The 17,247-nt window shown below is 40.2% G+C and overlaps 1 long non-coding RNA gene across 10 annotated transcripts in view; it reads right to left on the reverse strand.

The window, feature by feature from the left end:
- Positions 1 to 17,247, reverse strand: part of LOC143654287 (uncharacterized) — a 397,473-nt gene that overhangs the window by 350,810 nt on the left and 29,416 nt on the right. For all 10 annotated transcript variants that reach the window (XR_013161747.1, XR_013161744.1, XR_013161743.1 and 7 more), the window contains exon 2: positions 15,478 to 15,573. This is a non-coding gene — a long non-coding RNA (uncharacterized LOC143654287). The remainder of the gene's footprint in view (positions 1 to 15,477; positions 15,574 to 17,247) is intronic.

Here is a 17,247-nt window from a genome sequence, read left to right on the forward strand (position 1 = left end):
GAGTGGCTGTCTCAGTGAACAAGTATTGGAGGAATAAAGACCTTAAGAGCAGGTGAAATTCACTGAAGCCCCAATCATAACCTTGAAGATTTTCCAATCAGGGGATAATAGAGCTAAGTAGCCACTTCAGCAAAGAAAGTAAATATTTAGAAGCAGTGAGGAATAACTAGTCCCTGCTCCAACCAGATGGATATACATTTCTTTAATTTATTAGGTACCATAGACTTGTCAGGTGAATGTATTTAAAGCAATAAGACAATAATGAATGATATCAGTTGAGACTTTTCTCTAGTGATTTCTGTTGGCAAGTTAGCAAGTGGCAAGTGAGACTCCTTGAGATAATTAGAAGCCAGAACAGGCAAACTTCTTTCCCAAGTTTGCTTCTTTAGTTACCCAGACCAGAAAGCTATCAGAAGGAAAGGGCACCAAAGAAGGCAGCATCTCCTGTTATCACTTCCCTATTGAGTGGCACAGAAGGAGCATGAAAGGCTGAGTATATCTCGGTGCATGTATTATTTCACAAATTAAGAAGGTGGGCAGTGAAGCTTCTTAGGAACATCTCAATCCAGTGTCTGGCTACACACGTGGTTGCACACTCCTCAGCTTCACTTAAGACCCAGACTGGAATGCCATGCTTACCAGAATGCAGACAACTTGAGAGAATCAGATATAGGAAAGAAAAGGAACTTTCTTTAAAAGAGTACCTGCTCGGCTCATGAGGCTTGGTTCAGGCTACAGGTGGATCAGGTAATAGCATTAGCTCTCATTTTCTAAACACCCCTAGAAAGTGACAGTTTAGCCAGTAAGAGTGGTCTGGTTGTTAACAATGTTGCCCGTAGGGATACCAAATCCAAACAGAATTAGAAGAAGGCAGGCAATAGAGTAAGGTGGCTTGACTGTTCCAGAGTTGGCCGACCTGTATTCTATTTGCTTTTCATGGATTTAAATTCCTGCTCTGTGCCTTTTGCTATTTGAGTGAACTTTGGCATTTTTGAGCCTATTCCCCATTTGGAAAAGGGGAGAAGGATAAATCATGGGGTTGCTGTGAAGATTTAAAAAAAAAAAAAAAGAGTGATTGTGAAGCACTGATCAAGGCATGTTCGCCATCTGCTGGAAACACACCTAAATTTTAGGCTTTCTTTGTTGTCTAGATAAATAAGCCACACTTCCGGGAAAGGCTGAGTTACTTAAAACAGGGTAACAAAGTTTCGATTTCTATTCTCACACTTTTAGGCTGAAATGAAAAGAACCCGGAACAAGCTGGCTTCATTGAAATCAGCTGGACTTTTTTTTTTTTTTTTTTTTTTTTTTTAAGGAAAGACAGAGAGAAGGAAGGAAGGATAGAAGGAAGGAAGAGAGGAAGAAAGGGAAACATCTTTTAAACATTTTTCTTGTTTTATTGTATTTTGTTTCTCCGTTTTCGTTACATGGGCTGGGGCCGGGAATCGAACCGAGGTCCTCCGGCATAGCAGGCAAGCACTTTGCCCGCTGAGCCACCGCGGCCCGCCTCAGCTGGACTTTTTTGGCCAGGGTTTGGGTACTCATTCTCTAGGATATGTGCCACATAGCTTCAAGCAGTCAGTCATCTGTGGCCTCATAAATCGATATCTAATTTGCGTCAAATGTGTCAACAAGTGAGAGAAAAGACAGCAAGGCTGATACTTTTGGCACTCAGTCTCTCTGGCAGCTAGTTTATAAGCTAAATTGAAACATCAGCACCCAATTAAATTCCTCTTGCATCATGCCACAAGATGCTCATTTTTATTTTCTTGATGAAGAGGGAATGTGGGGGAGGAAGGGAGCACCATCACATTCTCATCCATGTATTTTATTGAATTAGAATATGTTTCACTCTTGAATTCATCTAGTTTCGCAAAATTAGTGAAGTAAGGAAATGTTATAATTATATTTCCTAGTTGCCTACATATTTATCTCTTTTGCTATAATCTCCGTTACTCATTAAACTCCCACTGACTCTATCAAGGTTAAAAAATTTATCTGCACAGATCCCAATATCCGTTGTAATCCCCAAGCACCCATGAACCAGCAGCTTTTGCATTGAGTCTCATCCAGAGAGGGGGGGTTATCATTTCTGGATGGGACCTGCCAATGAAATATTAAAGTTTCTGCAGTCTCAACAGCAATCACCAGAAACCAACTCTTCTGTCTAGCAGGGACAAAAGAACAGTTATTCCTCCTGGAAGAAAGGTTGCCAAGTAAGAAGACACACCACCCAGCTGCAATTTTCAAAGTCCCATTGTTACTGCCTCTGTTGATGTCTCAAACCTGTTTGACAAGCCCTGTATAGCAGCTAGTCAATCAAAACAAGGTGAGAGCAACCCAATCTGCACTGCACCAGATACAATCTCATTTCTGTCTGGATTCCAACTCTTTGCCATATCTCCCATTCACAACCTCAACTCTGCCCTTTAGACCTGATGTTTAAATGAGAATACTCCAGACATAAGTAAAGCCTTTCCCTCAAAGACCATGGCTTAGGTTTGATTTCCCAGTTTCATCTACCTTAGGGACTGTTTCAGTTTATTTCCCCAAACCATATCCTGAGACAAGAATTTGGTTGCAAGATCATCTCAGAAAGCCTGGAAGAGATGGGAGAAAAACAAGTGAGAAAGGTTTTATTAATAAACAGGTTGCTATTCTGGGCAACATGTGCTCAGTCCCTCTAGCCATCATCCAGGAGATGATGTAGGGACAACTTTGAGTTGGCCTATGGTTGGGTGGAGCAGCTGGATAATTTATCCATTACCTTCCATCCTTCCTCATTGGTTGAGGGTCCCTTCTGTAGTTCTGACCTCCCTGGGGAATACAGCTTGCCCTGTAGGCAGAATAAATTCCCCACACAGAAAAGATCTTAAGGCAGGGAAGCACAGAAGGCCTTGGAGTATCTGCGATGATCTCCCAATAAGTTCGGTGTTTATGACCAGGCACCAACAGAGCCTGCAGTAGGGCCATTATCCCACAATTTGATGTGTCGTCTGCTGGAAGAGCTCAAACACCAACAGGAGACAGTGTCTTGATGATTTTCATCCCCTTCCAAGAAAACCAACTCAGATAACAGTTATGTAGATGAACATAAAATAGATGAACCAAATGAGCCAGAAAACCACAGCTGTGTGTTGGAATTTACTGTGGACAACAATGATTAGGAAACATCTCTTAAATAATGAACAGTGCACAGACTTTCTATAGGTTATCATACTTACTTCTCACAGCAACATTGTACAGTGGACATTTGTTTTCTACTCTCATTTTACTGGTGAAAGTGCTGAACTTTAGAGAAATTAAGTAATTTACTAAAAATCCACAGTTAAGTCATGAAACTGGGGATCCTACAAAGTCCTCATCTCTGAGCTGAGCCACATGCTTCTTGCTCCTCTAAGATAGGACTAGCCCACTGGGAAGGTAGAGCAGCTAGCTTGCTCTCTAAAAGGATTTTAGGGACTTTGGAAAGAACACAACCCCACCACCACCATCACTACCACACATACTAAAAATTTCCATGCCTGGACTATAACTGATGCCTAAAATTCCACCAGCATCAATTCATTCCTTTGGGGTAAGCATAAAAAGAGCACATAACTATCTTGGGAAGTATACAAGTAAATCCATTCGACTGCACTGATCTAGGGCAAGGACCTTATTAATCATCATTGTATCGGAAGTACACAGCACAGAGCTTGGCACACTAGAAGTGGATTAATACTTGTCTGTTGAGTTAATGGAAAAAATAGTGAATAAATTTAGGAAAGATGAAGAATATAGAGGCTAAATAGAAAATAGTAAGCAATGCAGGCAAACAGAACTTAGAATTTTCTCTGTTCCCTATGACTCCTATTAACTCAGAAATATGAACTTTCCTTTTGCTTACTTGATCAGCATAGGTAATACTGATAGGACTCCTACTTTTCCAAAGTCTTCCTGTTTATGTCTATCTTTTAAGGCTCTAATCAGGTTCTAGATTCTAGATTGAGTACTCAGAGGGCATGAACTTGATCCATTTTATATTCTTTATATACTTATTACCTACCTAGCATTGGGCTTAACACAGAATGAGATGAGATATGTAACTGGGGTCTTCAAGTTTGAATTTCTAATCTTTCTAAAGAAAGTTTGAGATGTTCAGAAAATGTTCAGAGGTGCTGTTTGCTATAGAGGTCATAAAGAATATATGATACTCAAGAAAAAAAGAAAGACATCAAGTCCTGATCTTCAATTCTACATGGGATAGAAATGTTTTCCGCGATCTCTTTAATCCTGTGTCAAAATGTTCTCCTTGAACATGAACTTAAAAGTTGCATTGGTCTTTTCCATGGAGTTTCTGGAGACAGTATGGGGATAACATGAAAGTAATAAAATGTCCCAAGTACCTACCTATCAGATTTGTCTTTTTCTCTTCTAGATTACGCAAAAATCTACAGGGGCACACAAATGCTAGGGCAGAAATTCCAAGCTATGACAAATGTATCCAAATATTTTATTCCAGTTCCAAAGCATCAATGAATCCATCGATTTCTCAATCATAGCCTTACAAACAGTCAAGTAAAATAGTTTTACAAATCAAGAAACTGAATCAGCAATTGGCAAAGCAGGGATTTGAACCTTGCAATTGGCATTTTGATTTTAGTGCTTTTCTATAACAAATTGATAGGCTATAAGAGTATTACAGTGTGATAAAACATTTTAAAAAGAAATAACATGACTCATGTACAAATAATATTAACATATGGCAAAATTCTAATTTTAACTCAGTTAATAATGAACAAGTAAGATAATATAAATGGTTCAAAGGAGAATCCAAAGATTCTCCTGATATAGGCATCCAGGAATGTTTAAGTACATTTTCTAATATGTGCAAAATTGACTTGTTCCACAGGGTATAAAACAAATGTATAACTGAACAAAACTTACTTGCATTTCTATGATCAGGATCCAGCTGAATCTCCATCACCCCTCCACAGGTTTACTTCTATGTCTACAGAATTACAAAATTGTTCAAAACGATGAAAAACCCTGACACTTATATGATCAGACAGCCCTGGAAGGGTTCTCTGGACAACACCTGGGTTCCATCAAAAGGATGCCCAGTAATCTTGCAGCCATTTCAACATCACAGTTTTTCCTGATAGTAGCATGGAGTGGGATGAGATGCCTCTGACAGGCCAACTAAAAGAACTTAGAAGCCTTTCAGTCCCTCTTCAAACATGGTATTTCACACCTTCCTTAAAATAAGAATCAGGGTCCCATCACAGTGTCCAGTTCTGGGAACTATGCCTAAGTGGGAGAGAAGAGATGCCATGGAGAAATCTAGAAACCACAGGAACCTCAAGCTGCAGCAATTTTTAACAGCAAAATCACAGTGCTCACTAATCCTGCCCTCAAACAGCTATTGCCAAGAACCAATCACTCAGAGAGAAAAGGAATAAACAACCTCACCAGGAAGCCCTGCTCGCCAGTGACACTCTCAGAAGCGGTACTTAAAGAATGAAGATCAACTCAGAGCAACTTCTGTGTGTATGTCAAGAATTCTATAATGTTTCTCTCTCCTGTACATTTGGATGTGTGCATTCTAACCCAGCATTTATAGCTCGAGGTATGGTGAGCAGTACAGAATGAGGAGCAGGGGATGTTTGGGCTCTGATGCCATATGACAATGTAGAACAAAATGACACACTGTTTATCTGTGCGTAAGGTCATATAAACACAAATTAGGGGCTGATGTCTGGAGAAAAGCAAAAGGAAGGAAATCTACAATGGCATCAAGGAGGATGGTGGTGATGGTGGGGAGTGTGCAGCACCACAGTTGGATATTGAAAGGCAAGTTAAGAATTAGCCAGGTCAAAGAATAGCCCTGCCATGGGTAATGCTATTGCAGTTGTGGATAACTTCAAGTAATAGCACAGCAGCTCTGATTATCCTTCCAGCCCTGATGCCCTATCTCAGACAGGCTAGCCTGATTCTTCTTCTCAATTCTTCATGTAGATAATCACCTATATCTTGTCTGCTATAGATGTTGCAGCAATGAAATGTATCAAGTTGGTTTAAGAGAGGATTTGCAGTGTACCCCCACGTGCATGATGGGCAGAAGAGGAACCCCAAAAAGAATTCATCCTAAATTAAAGAAAGTCAGAATGGTTTCCAGGTTAATGGAACAGAGTCAGAGAGTGAGGCTCTTGAGAATGATATGAGACAATATATACAGTCCTTGATTCAGTGTCTGGTACTTAATGAGCCTTCAGTAATTGCTAACCATGAGGCACTGGAATTTGTCTCTGAGTGTTTTTAGTAGCAGGGAGAAAATCCCAGAAACTTATCCTCTTTTTTTTCCAGTATCTATTAGGGCTTTCGTGGCATTTGATATCATTTACTTGGTAAACCTTTCAGGCTGAACTGTACAAGCACAAAAGGAAACAATAAAAGAAAAATAGACTAAGTCTATTTTTCACTTAAAAAGTTATTTTTCATCTAGAAGGTTACCAGTTATTGGTGGTCATTTCCAGATTGTAAAAGCACTGTAGAAGCCTTCACTAATGAGAGGCTTTTTAAAACAGCAACTTCATGAGTCTCCAGGTACCACATAAAGGACTTTTATGAGGCTATTGGCTTACCACAAATAATCACTTTAGTGATACACTTTAAATGTAATTGTAAACACTCAGTGAGGACATTTAACCTTAATGATACATGAGCAGGGGAAAGCTTAAAGAATGGCAGCTCGGGCAAGAGAAATGGAAAATTATGACAATAGAGAAGGCATTGCCTGCTAATTAAACAGTATTGATCACATGGTCCATTAGGAGGAGGAGTACGCTGGTGGCGGAAAACACAGGCTTTGGGACCTTTGACCTTAGACCTAAACCTCTCTGAGGCTATTTCCTTTTCATGAAATGAGGATCATGTTAAACACTGTTCAAGATTACTGTGTGAATTAATTTCAATGAGGCTGCAAGCCAGAAGTGCTTGGGCACATAAGTGCTCAGTAAACTGCATCCATCTTCACCATGACCACAAATAGACAGTTTATACCAGGCTCAGACTCTCAGTCATGTCCCTTCATAGGTGTTAAGATTCACTGAGCTGCTCTTTCTTTTCCTGAAGAAGTGCAGGAGGTGTGTCTCAATGAAAACTTTGTCTTCTTACAATAATCAGGGCCTTTAAGTGAAAATTAAAATGATTGCTTTTAGGACTTTCATACAGTTATTTTAAGTCTACTCATGAGGATTTTGTAAATAGTTCAGTGGCTAAAGGGCTCAGGCATGAGTAAGGGCTCAGAAAGTTCCCTCCAAGAGTGTACTCTCCACATTTATTTCTCAGCACTCTCTCTGGAGTACAGTTTGGAAATTTCCATTATGCCACCTGGAATCTGTTTGGTCATGGGGAAAAATAAAAGTGTAGCTTATTTGAGATGATGGTGTACAATCTTGCTTTTTTTTTTTTTTTAATCAGATGGGTTTCAGAGGTGAGTACCAAAAAAAAAAAAAACCCAGCAATCCTCGAAAACATAGTTCAGACACCCTATTCCAAGTGTTTTCTGATCCATACAGAACCCCCCCCACACACACATGGATCATGGTATCAATACTTGGCATTACACCCAGGAATTAGAGTTTCAGAGTTTGTATTTGTGTGTGTGTGTGTTTTTTTTTATGATGACTCAATTGAGTAGTGAAAGAGTGCCTGAGAAAAATAAGAGATGAGGTAATTCTCACACCATCTCTATTTCAAAGAAAATCTCCAGGCAAAATAAATCAGCTCTTCAAAGGTGTTTTCCATTAAAGGGCATTCTGAGATTCTATGACAGGTTTTACTATGGAATCCCAAATAGATGAATTCACTTCCTTGTTAGAACTTTGTAGTCAGCTCTCCTCCAATAATTGGAACTGCATGTCCCTAATCAACTTTGAAAATCAGCTTTAGAATCCCAGACATCCTCAAGCTGTGAATGCCCTCAGAATTCACAGGTTAGGTCCTCTCATTTTACAGATAAGGGCCAATATCAGTTAGAATATAAGTGACAAAACCCCCCAACTCAGACTAGCTTAAAGCAAGAAGGAAATTTTTATTCAAGTAATTGATAAGTTCAGAGGTAGTAAAATCTTCTGACATGGCTAGATCAAAGTGGTTAAGCAGTATCATCTGGTATATATCTTTCTTAATTCCTCATTCTATTTTATTCCTGCATTAGTTTTAGGAAGATTCTCCCTCTGAAGAAACAAAGTTAGCTGTCAGAAGCTCCAGCTTATTCAGCCAGCCAAGAACTCCAACAGAAAGAGGACCATCTTTCCCAGAGCTGCAGCTGGAGCCCTAGGGCTCACACTCACTGGCCAACCTAAGTTATCTGGTACCATATGCTCATGTACATGGAATGGATGGAACCTACTGGTGGTTACACCTGGACCACACTCAACCCTAAACCATGGGCCAGAGGAGAGCAGAAAGTCCCCAAGGGAAAAGGGATGAGTAGACACTGAACAGGTAAAATAAGCAGACGCTCATTGCAGGAATCGAGAAGGGTTGTGACTTGAAATCACATGCAATTAGTAGAACCCAGATTTCCAACTCCACTCTAAATTGGCTTTCGAGCCCCCATTTTTCAGAGGAAACAGGAAATGGCTTTTTTTTTTAATTCAGATTCATCTCAAATATACTTGAACAGTATGCAAGTGCACATCATCAACTGAGAAAATACATAATGACAAAAGCTACTATGAATTCAGCAACACCTTTAAAATAATTATTAGTCACAAAGGCATCTATATAACTTTTGAAAAATAGTCTTTCATGTATGTGCCAGACATCCTATTTATTCAGTCTACAGACAATCCTTGGTGTCACATGGGTTCACAAAGCTTCTGTAATTAATATTCAGGGCCTCAATGGTTTCACTATGCAGAAAAAAATCATTGTGAATTACTGTTCTAATCCAACTCTCAGACTTGCCAGAAAAGTAAGGGAAGTATTTGGTAAAATTTAAGTACAAACCACTCTCTGAGGCTGCTCTATGGATGAGACAGAACTTAAGATGAGTGCACAGGAAGCGTAAGAACTTGTGTTCAGAAGTAGGAGTCAGCCTTCCTTTACATGGGAATAGTAGGAACAGAGCGAAACAGGAGACGAGCCCAGGTAGAAGAGAGCAGAGAAGTGGCGTGTTGGGGGGACATTGTTGGGTCAGATTTTGGGGAGTCTGGAAACCAGCTTCTGGCTTCCATTTCCACATATTTACTCAGTGCATGTCTTAATACATTAATCTGGAGACTGAATTGGCAGATAATAATGAACAGAGTGACAAACTATGAGGAAAATAAACCTTTGGCTTTCTTTGGAAGCCATTTTTCCAGAATCTGTAGTGTTTGTGGAAGAAACTTACACATATACATTCAGTTTCTGAGTATCAGTCTTGGAAGTTCAGGTTCCATTGAATCTCCCAAGGGAAGAGCAGAGAACCAGCCCTTTGTTGCCATTTTTACATGAAACACTAAAATGAAGGCTAAGGGTAGAAAATGATGCTCAAAGCAGAAGATCAGAGACATTATTTTCTGCTGAGGTGACCCTGCTGGTCCTGTGTAATTAAGTCAGCAATAACTGGTTATTTAAGAAGGTCCCCACATTGTCAAAACTATTCCTTGACTTTAAGGATCCTATGACATGGAGGTATTCTGACTCAATAAGCAAGACAACCAACATCAACTTTTCTACTCTTTGCCATGGCTATTTGAATGGTCTATCACTAAAGACAATGTACTAGATTGATTGAAAAGTCTATGCTCTTTATCATGGGGGAAAGGAGGGAAAGTAAGTGAAGGAAATCCAGCATTGATGTAACCAGAGACCACGCTAGATACATTCTCATTCCCTTTCTCATTTAACTCTCCCTAATGCACTGCACAGTAGGTGTCACAGCCTCTACTGAATAGAGTGAGATTCAGAGAAGCTAGGCAACTTGGTTAGTGCTACATAGCTTGTGGTAACAACATTGAGAGTCAAATCAAGATCCCAGTCCATAGCCCATGCACTTTCCAATACATTAAACAACTTGATAAATCTTGGCAGGAGGTAGCAGGAATAGTAAAATGGTTTTGTCTGTTAACACTCCAACAGTGAGTGAGAAATATCTGGGGTCTTGAATAATTAGAGAACTTTACTCTAACTCACCTCCCACTCCTTAGACTCATTTCCCCCCAAATGTCAATAATTAATCCATTTCTATCCTGTCAATGTTACTTTGAGTTGACCTATCAAGCCCCTATATTGTGCTGACCACTAATGTAAATAATCTTACTTAATTCTCACGTAAACTTAACGAAGTAGGTATGATTTGCCCACATTTCATACATGGGGAAACCAAGGAACAAACAGTGAAATAACTTACCCAAGTCACATAAAAGAAAGTGTCAGCACTGGCATTCCTACCCAAGTCTGGCTCCCAGTCCCCCACCCTGCACTCAGACCATTCATACACACCCAGCACTTATTAGCACTGTAACCGCCAGCCTTTTATTTCCAAAAACACCTGCCACAGAGATTTTTTTTTTTTAAATGAAGTTGTGGACAGTCACTGCCAGCTGAGCATTCTGAAGGCTTCTCACTCAATTATGAACTTTGCCAAAAGAACTGAGGCTCCAAGAAGGCTCCTCCCTGCTCAAGGTGCCAGCTGCCAAGCAGCAATAGGGTGTTCCTACAAAGCTGAGTGAAATGCTGGAGTTGCCAGGAATCATTAAGCTGTCAAATCCCTTTCTGAAGTCATAGCAAACAAACAAGCTAATTGTCAGGTGTTGAAATCAAAAAGTTTCAAAAGTTTTCACAATTTTATTGTTCTTCCTTCTGAGGCTGCCCCTGCTCTACTTCCACTGCCCCAACTCATTCTGAACTGGTGGACTTCAAATCTGTTGTCATGTCAAACCCATGTTCACTTTAACATGGCCAGTGCAAAGAATGATCAAGGACTCAAGTCAACTGTAACAAGTATATGTGTTTGTGCATTCCCAAGCCAAGTCACAGGTGTATTTGATCATTCACTGATTTGTCTGCCATGAAACTATGAACTTATACTTAAAAAAAAAAAAAAAGAATGAAAAACTAAACCTCAGAAATGTTCCCAAATATCTTAGTTCCCTTATATGAGGAATAAAAGGGTTGAAAATATTCCTCCATAGTTAATCACAATACATTACATTCAGAGGTAGATATATAACTTCAACAAAATTGCATTCATTTCAGATATCTACATTGTAAAAAGCAGTAGTATTTTTAGCTCAAGGTAATGCAGCTAGAGATTATCAGACTGAAAACAGAAAATGGTTTTCCTGACTCCTTTTTCAAAGCTCTTTCTTTTGGCAACATTGCCCTTAAAGTATTCTTCAAAGAGTGTCGAGGGTGACCAACTGAAGCTCATAGATCTGGGACTGAAAGCTGAGAGGAAGGAAATACACCCTGAGAATGAAATCTAACTGATTTCATTCAGTCTCCTTGGCAAATCTTTTTAACAAACATTTACAGATTGTCATGTCAGGTATAATTTCAGATGCTAGAAATACCACATTTAATTAAACTGTTCTTGGGAACTCAGGGTGTATTTAAAGACACAAAGCACAGAAGCTCAAAGACCTAAAGAAATACCTGCTTTTAGAGATGGACGAGCAATTCCTATGAAAACTCAAAGGAGGACATAGGGGAAGTGAGGGAAGAAAGAAACCCCAGGCAAAGGAAAAGTTTGTATTAAAATTATGTATTTTTGGAGAACTGTACCTTATTTGGTATGGCTGGAATGAAGGGTGATGGGGAAATGAAGCCATAAATGTGGGGCCAGACCCGGAAGGGTCTTGAATATCATGATAAAGAAATTTGAATAAATTCCAGCCATGGATAAAATTTGGCCAGATTGAACTTGCAATTTTAGAAAACTCCCTCTGATGGTAGTGGGCAGATGGATTGGAAAATAACAGATGTGAAAAAACTATTTAGATTATTAAAGTCATACAGATTTTTTTTTTTTTAATGGTGTGAAGATAATGTATCCACAAGAGGAGAGAGAAAGGCAACGATTGGGCTCGGAAGTGTTTAGGAGATGGAATCAAGAGGAATTCATGATAGATTAACAATAGTAGAGATTGAAAAAGGCAACAGTGGCTCCTGGATTTCTGATTTAGGTGACTGGAAAGAGTTAAGTATTTACTAGGCAGGAGGAGACTGGAGAGAAAGATGAAGAGTAGTCTTCTAAACATGCCAAGTTTGTGAAACATCTGATGGAAATGTTCAGAAGATCCATAGATGGATACACAGGCTTGGACTTCTAGGGGGAGGCCAAGGATGGCGTTAGGGATTCCAAAGTCATCAGGGCAAAGTCAGTAGTTATAGGCAAAGGCAGGATGAGACTCTCCAGCGGGAGAATGTAGGCACATAAAGTTGGGATACGTCAACAACAGAGTTAGGCAGAGGTTCTGAAAATCAAGGATACAGAGAGGTCATAAAGGAGGAAAGATCAACAGTGAGCTGAAAGGTGATCATTTGACTTAGCACCAAAAAGTTGCTGCCAAATTTTCACAAGTTTAACAGGTAAGTCAAGGTGAATGGGAAAGAAAATAGTAGGATGGCATATTTTTTTCTTTCAATGACATCTTTCTTCCCTATGCTACTTTGTATTGATGTTTTAATGCTTTTATTGTTTGTTTTAAACCCCTCATTTTGGAAACAAGTTATTTCTTTTTATAGGAGCAAAGGCTTTGCATTGTTTCTATACAAAAGTATTTATTTGCATCCATGTGAGTTAGGGAGACAGAGATGAGGAACAGGACCCCCAGGTCTAATCTAGATCATCCTTTGGTTTCTCTGTGCCTCAAATTCTTCCCATAAATAACTCTGTCCTAGATGCCCAACTAGGAATGCCACTTTAAAAAATAGTACCCAAATCTAAGCTGGTACTATATATAGGGATGATGTGGTAGTCAAAGAAATACAGCTCAACAACCATAAATATTTTAAAAGTAATTGTAATTCCTATTTAAAGACAATCCCCCAACCTCCTTAATGCTTTTCCAACCCTCCTCCTTTCTCCTATCCACAGCAGTTGCTTCATAACCTCATATACTTTTTTTTTTTTTTTGCATGGGCAGGCACCGGGGATTGAACCCAGGTCTCTGGCATGGCAGGCAAGAACTCTGCCACTGAGCCACTGTGGCCTGCCCCATAACCTCATACTCTTAATCCTACAATTTTCTCCTTGTACTTGCCCATGTCCATTTAGACCATGAACTAGCCGGCAGAAATAGAACTACCATACAAGAGAGAGGGTAGCTTAATAAGCAAATATTAGGCTCTCTCAAAGCCAGCAGTGAAAAGTCAGGAAAGGTTAGGAAATGCATGTTTTAATAGATTTTGTCCCAGCTATCTGTAACACTTAACACTTTTCAACACTCGTATTAGTGCTCACCTATGATCCTTACACCACTAGCTCTGTGAGAGTGGTGGGACTTCCATATCTCCATTTCAACATGAGGAAAAGACACCGAGTTACCAAATCCCTGGCCTAAATTCACCCACTCAGTCATACCAGAGTCAAACTTCAGCAAGATCTCCTGACTCTTACTCACTCAAGCCATCTCTCTTTTCCCCAAACTCAGACTCAGCAGATACTTGTTAAGTGTGCTGTTGCTGATGAGAATGAATATGGCAATGTGAAGATATTTATGAAATCTGGCATCTTAGGTACATTTCTTGTATAAAAGAGGAGTTAAGTCCATGGAAGGACAGTATGAGGAGAAACGAATTCTCTTTTTTCAAAGTTTTACTACAGCTGTAACTTGGGCATCTCCTATGGTCCCACCCAGCGACCTTAAAAAAAATCACATCATTTCATTAATTTTGCATGCCTGCAATTTTTGTTGAAATATCACCATTTAGTGCCTCCTGCCTGACAGATATCCGCCCCTCCCAACTCCATTATCTGCCAGATGCCCCCAAATTGAAGGGGATCCTAGAAACCTAGCCCTCTGTCTTCAAGGATAATTATGTATGAATCATTCAGAAATCCTATATATTACTGAGGTCTCTTCCTCATGGTAGCCAACAAATTTCAGTCATCTGCAGATATCTTATTTTCCTCACTTTCAAACTGCTTTAATTGAAAGATAGACAAGTAAAACATAAAGACTAACTTTTCATGGAAGAAAACCATATCTAACATCAGATAGTAGGACCTCTATTATCGTGTTTAGATGAAAAGAGGATAGCAATTTAAATAACAGTTATTTTTCACACGTGATTTGTCCAGTAACCTGCACTCTCTTTTCCTGCCAGCAATGTCAGAGACTTGAGTTAAAAATAGGTGCTGAAACCCTGTTTACTTTGCTCATCTTGGGGAAATATGACTACAAAATTAAAAATACTGTTGGTACCAGGTGCATGCTAAGAATTTAAGTAGTGCTGTTAATTAGCACTAGTTAATTAATTACTGTAATGCCCTGACCTACAGAGAATTTCCCTGGAAAGAGAAATAGAATAGTAAAAAAAAAAAGAACTCAAAGCTGCTTCAACACTCACCACTGGAAGAAGTTCACCCCGGAAGCTCTACTCTAGGAAATCCAGGTGAGGGGAGAGGGAGAAGTTAGAAATTCCCAGAAGGATTCATATATCATGGTTATCCGAGTACATCAGAACACCTGGAGGGCTGGTTAAACCCCCCCACATTGCTGAGCCCCACCCTGGTGTTTCTGATTCATTTCTAAAAAGTTCCCAGGTGCTGCTGCTGCTGGCTGGGCACCCACTTTAAGAACTATGGTCCAGTTGGTCGCCAGAGCAGGAGGCAGAACGGATCCTGAAATCAGCCAAACCTGGGCATAACTTTCAGTGCAGTTAATTAACTTGGAGACCCTGCAGAGGTGCCTTACTGGCTCTGAGAAGCAGATTGCTTATCTGTGAAATGAGGACAATAGCAACCGACCCAGGATTGTTGCAAAGGACAGGGGCTCAGAGGTGCAGAACCCGCTCCAAGGTGGGACCCTTAGCAGGCACCTAATAGGTGGTGACTCTCAGGAGCAGCAGCAACCAAAGCCACATCTTCCTACGTACTCAAGCAAGGTTTCGTCAGTACAAAAGTTGGAAGGGGCACAAGTTGGCCCAAGGTAATATTTCCTCTCTATGTCCCTCTGGGATCTCTAAGCTATGCTCATGAGTCAACACCAGCAGCATATGCAGGACAAATACAATATAAAACAACTATAATGACAGATAAACATCCTAGATGCCAGACACCAGGCCAAGAGACCATTTACATTTAAATCTCATAGCATTATTAAAAGGTAGTAAGCATAATCCTCCATGTAACAGGGTAACAGAAGGGGGAAATTGAGTCTCAAATACAATAACTTGTGGAGGTGAGCCACCAGTAAGCAGTAGAATTAGGATTCCCTACCCAAGCTGATCTAACTCCAGAGCCCACAGGCTGACCCCTCTGCTGTGGCTTACCTGTGAAGGTAATAGTGACGAGCCTTTGCATTGGCTAGGTGCTTTCCAGCTCACAGAGCACTCTCATCTCTGCTATGGCAGTGTCCTCATATGACCCTACAAGGCAAGCAAGTAAGCATTATTCTGCCCATTTGACACTCAGGTAGCTAATAAGTAGCACACTGGGACTCAGAGATACATCTCTGATACGGAGTAAGGTGTTCTTGCATTACACAGAGAGGCCTTGCTGGCATTATTTATAATGAATCTACCTTCTCAGAAAGGAGCAGCCAGCTGGCATGTTAGGTGGTAAATGCTGGACCCTGCCGCCACACAGTGAAAGACCATCTTGGGATATAGCCTTAACAATATAGTGTGTTAGAAAGCTAGATGGGAAATAAAGGACAGTGGGTTTGATTTCTGATCTTTGCTATTGTTGTGCATCCATGAACAATTAATTTAACTTCTGTGAATAAACTTAGAAAGGCCCCCAGCATCCTAGTGGGAGTAAGAGAAGATGTAAGAGGTAAAGAAATGTGAGAAAAAAGAATCAGGTTAAACCCCACTAACTCCTTATCTACCCTACCCTACCCCCCATAGCAACTTAAGGATTTACTAACATGTGTAACAAAAAAGGGAGGTGATTTCTTATCCCACTGACCAGGGGTACATTGGAAAATGATAAAGCTCAGAAGTAGTAATTGTTATTAAGAGAGGGGGGTAGAGGGCGGTGCAATGGTGGTTCGGTGGCAGAGTTCTCACCTGCCATGCCGGAGACCTGGGTTCAATTCCCAGTGCCTGCCCATGCCAAAAATAAAAAAAAGAGTAGAGGTAGAAATAACATTTATGAGGATGTATTGTGTACTGGGTACTATGAGGTGGAACTTTACATACATTTGTGTATTTAAAATTAAGTTCATGTTTTGACAGCACTGTGAGAGTGGCATGAATATTCCAGTCTTATAGCTGAGCTTAGAGAATCCATTTTACCCAGCCTGATGCAAACCTAGGTATGTGCTATTCCAATCCCATCGCTTTCCATGATGAACCCCATATTTCTAGGAGGAAAATTAAAGTTGCTTTGGTAAAAAACTGCATTGACTTCAAAAGAGACTGCTCCTTTTTCTTCTTAGCTCAATGGATGTGTTCATTAGCCCAGAACCCAGGCAAAGCATGAGTGTTCTGGGTACATTGCTCCATATGCTCCATTTGGCCTCTCCAGATCCCACAGTGAGAGCTGGATATCAGCCCCAGAGCATAAAAGCATCAGCAGCGTCCTCTTCTCCATCCCAGTCTTGGGACTAAATTGAATCCTACGAAAATATCAAGTAGTGAAGACAAAAAGACAAATCTTCACTTACATCTCCAGGATATTCCTTTCCAGGGATTGCAAGGAGCCACCTCCCTAGGCTCATGAAAACAAAGCCAGCTTTGAATATTGATACTTGAGAGGCGTTATGTTTCATTCTCCAGTTAGAAGCAGGTAAATTCCAAGGAGGTCTGTCCCTCTCCCTCTGCTTAGGGCTCCACTTCCTGCTCAGTACGATGATTAATCAAAACAGGTCTTTACTTTCTTTTGCCTTTAAATTGCCCTTCACATGTCAGAGACACTCTGCTGCCTGGCACTCAGGAGCTTTGAAAATGACGCTTTTCTCTTAGACCTTCAGAGATATTAGGAATACACAAGATTATGCTAAAAGTCTTTTGCCTTTGCACAAGAGCAAAAATAACTGTCTTCACATTTTTTTCAATTGCCAGAAAATAAAAATAAAAGTCCAAATCAAAACAAAA

Source organism: Tamandua tetradactyla, chromosome 13, assembly GCF_023851605.1.
Source record: "Tamandua tetradactyla isolate mTamTet1 chromosome 13, mTamTet1.pri, whole genome shotgun sequence".
NCBI lineage: Eukaryota > Metazoa > Chordata > Mammalia > Pilosa > Myrmecophagidae > Tamandua > Tamandua tetradactyla.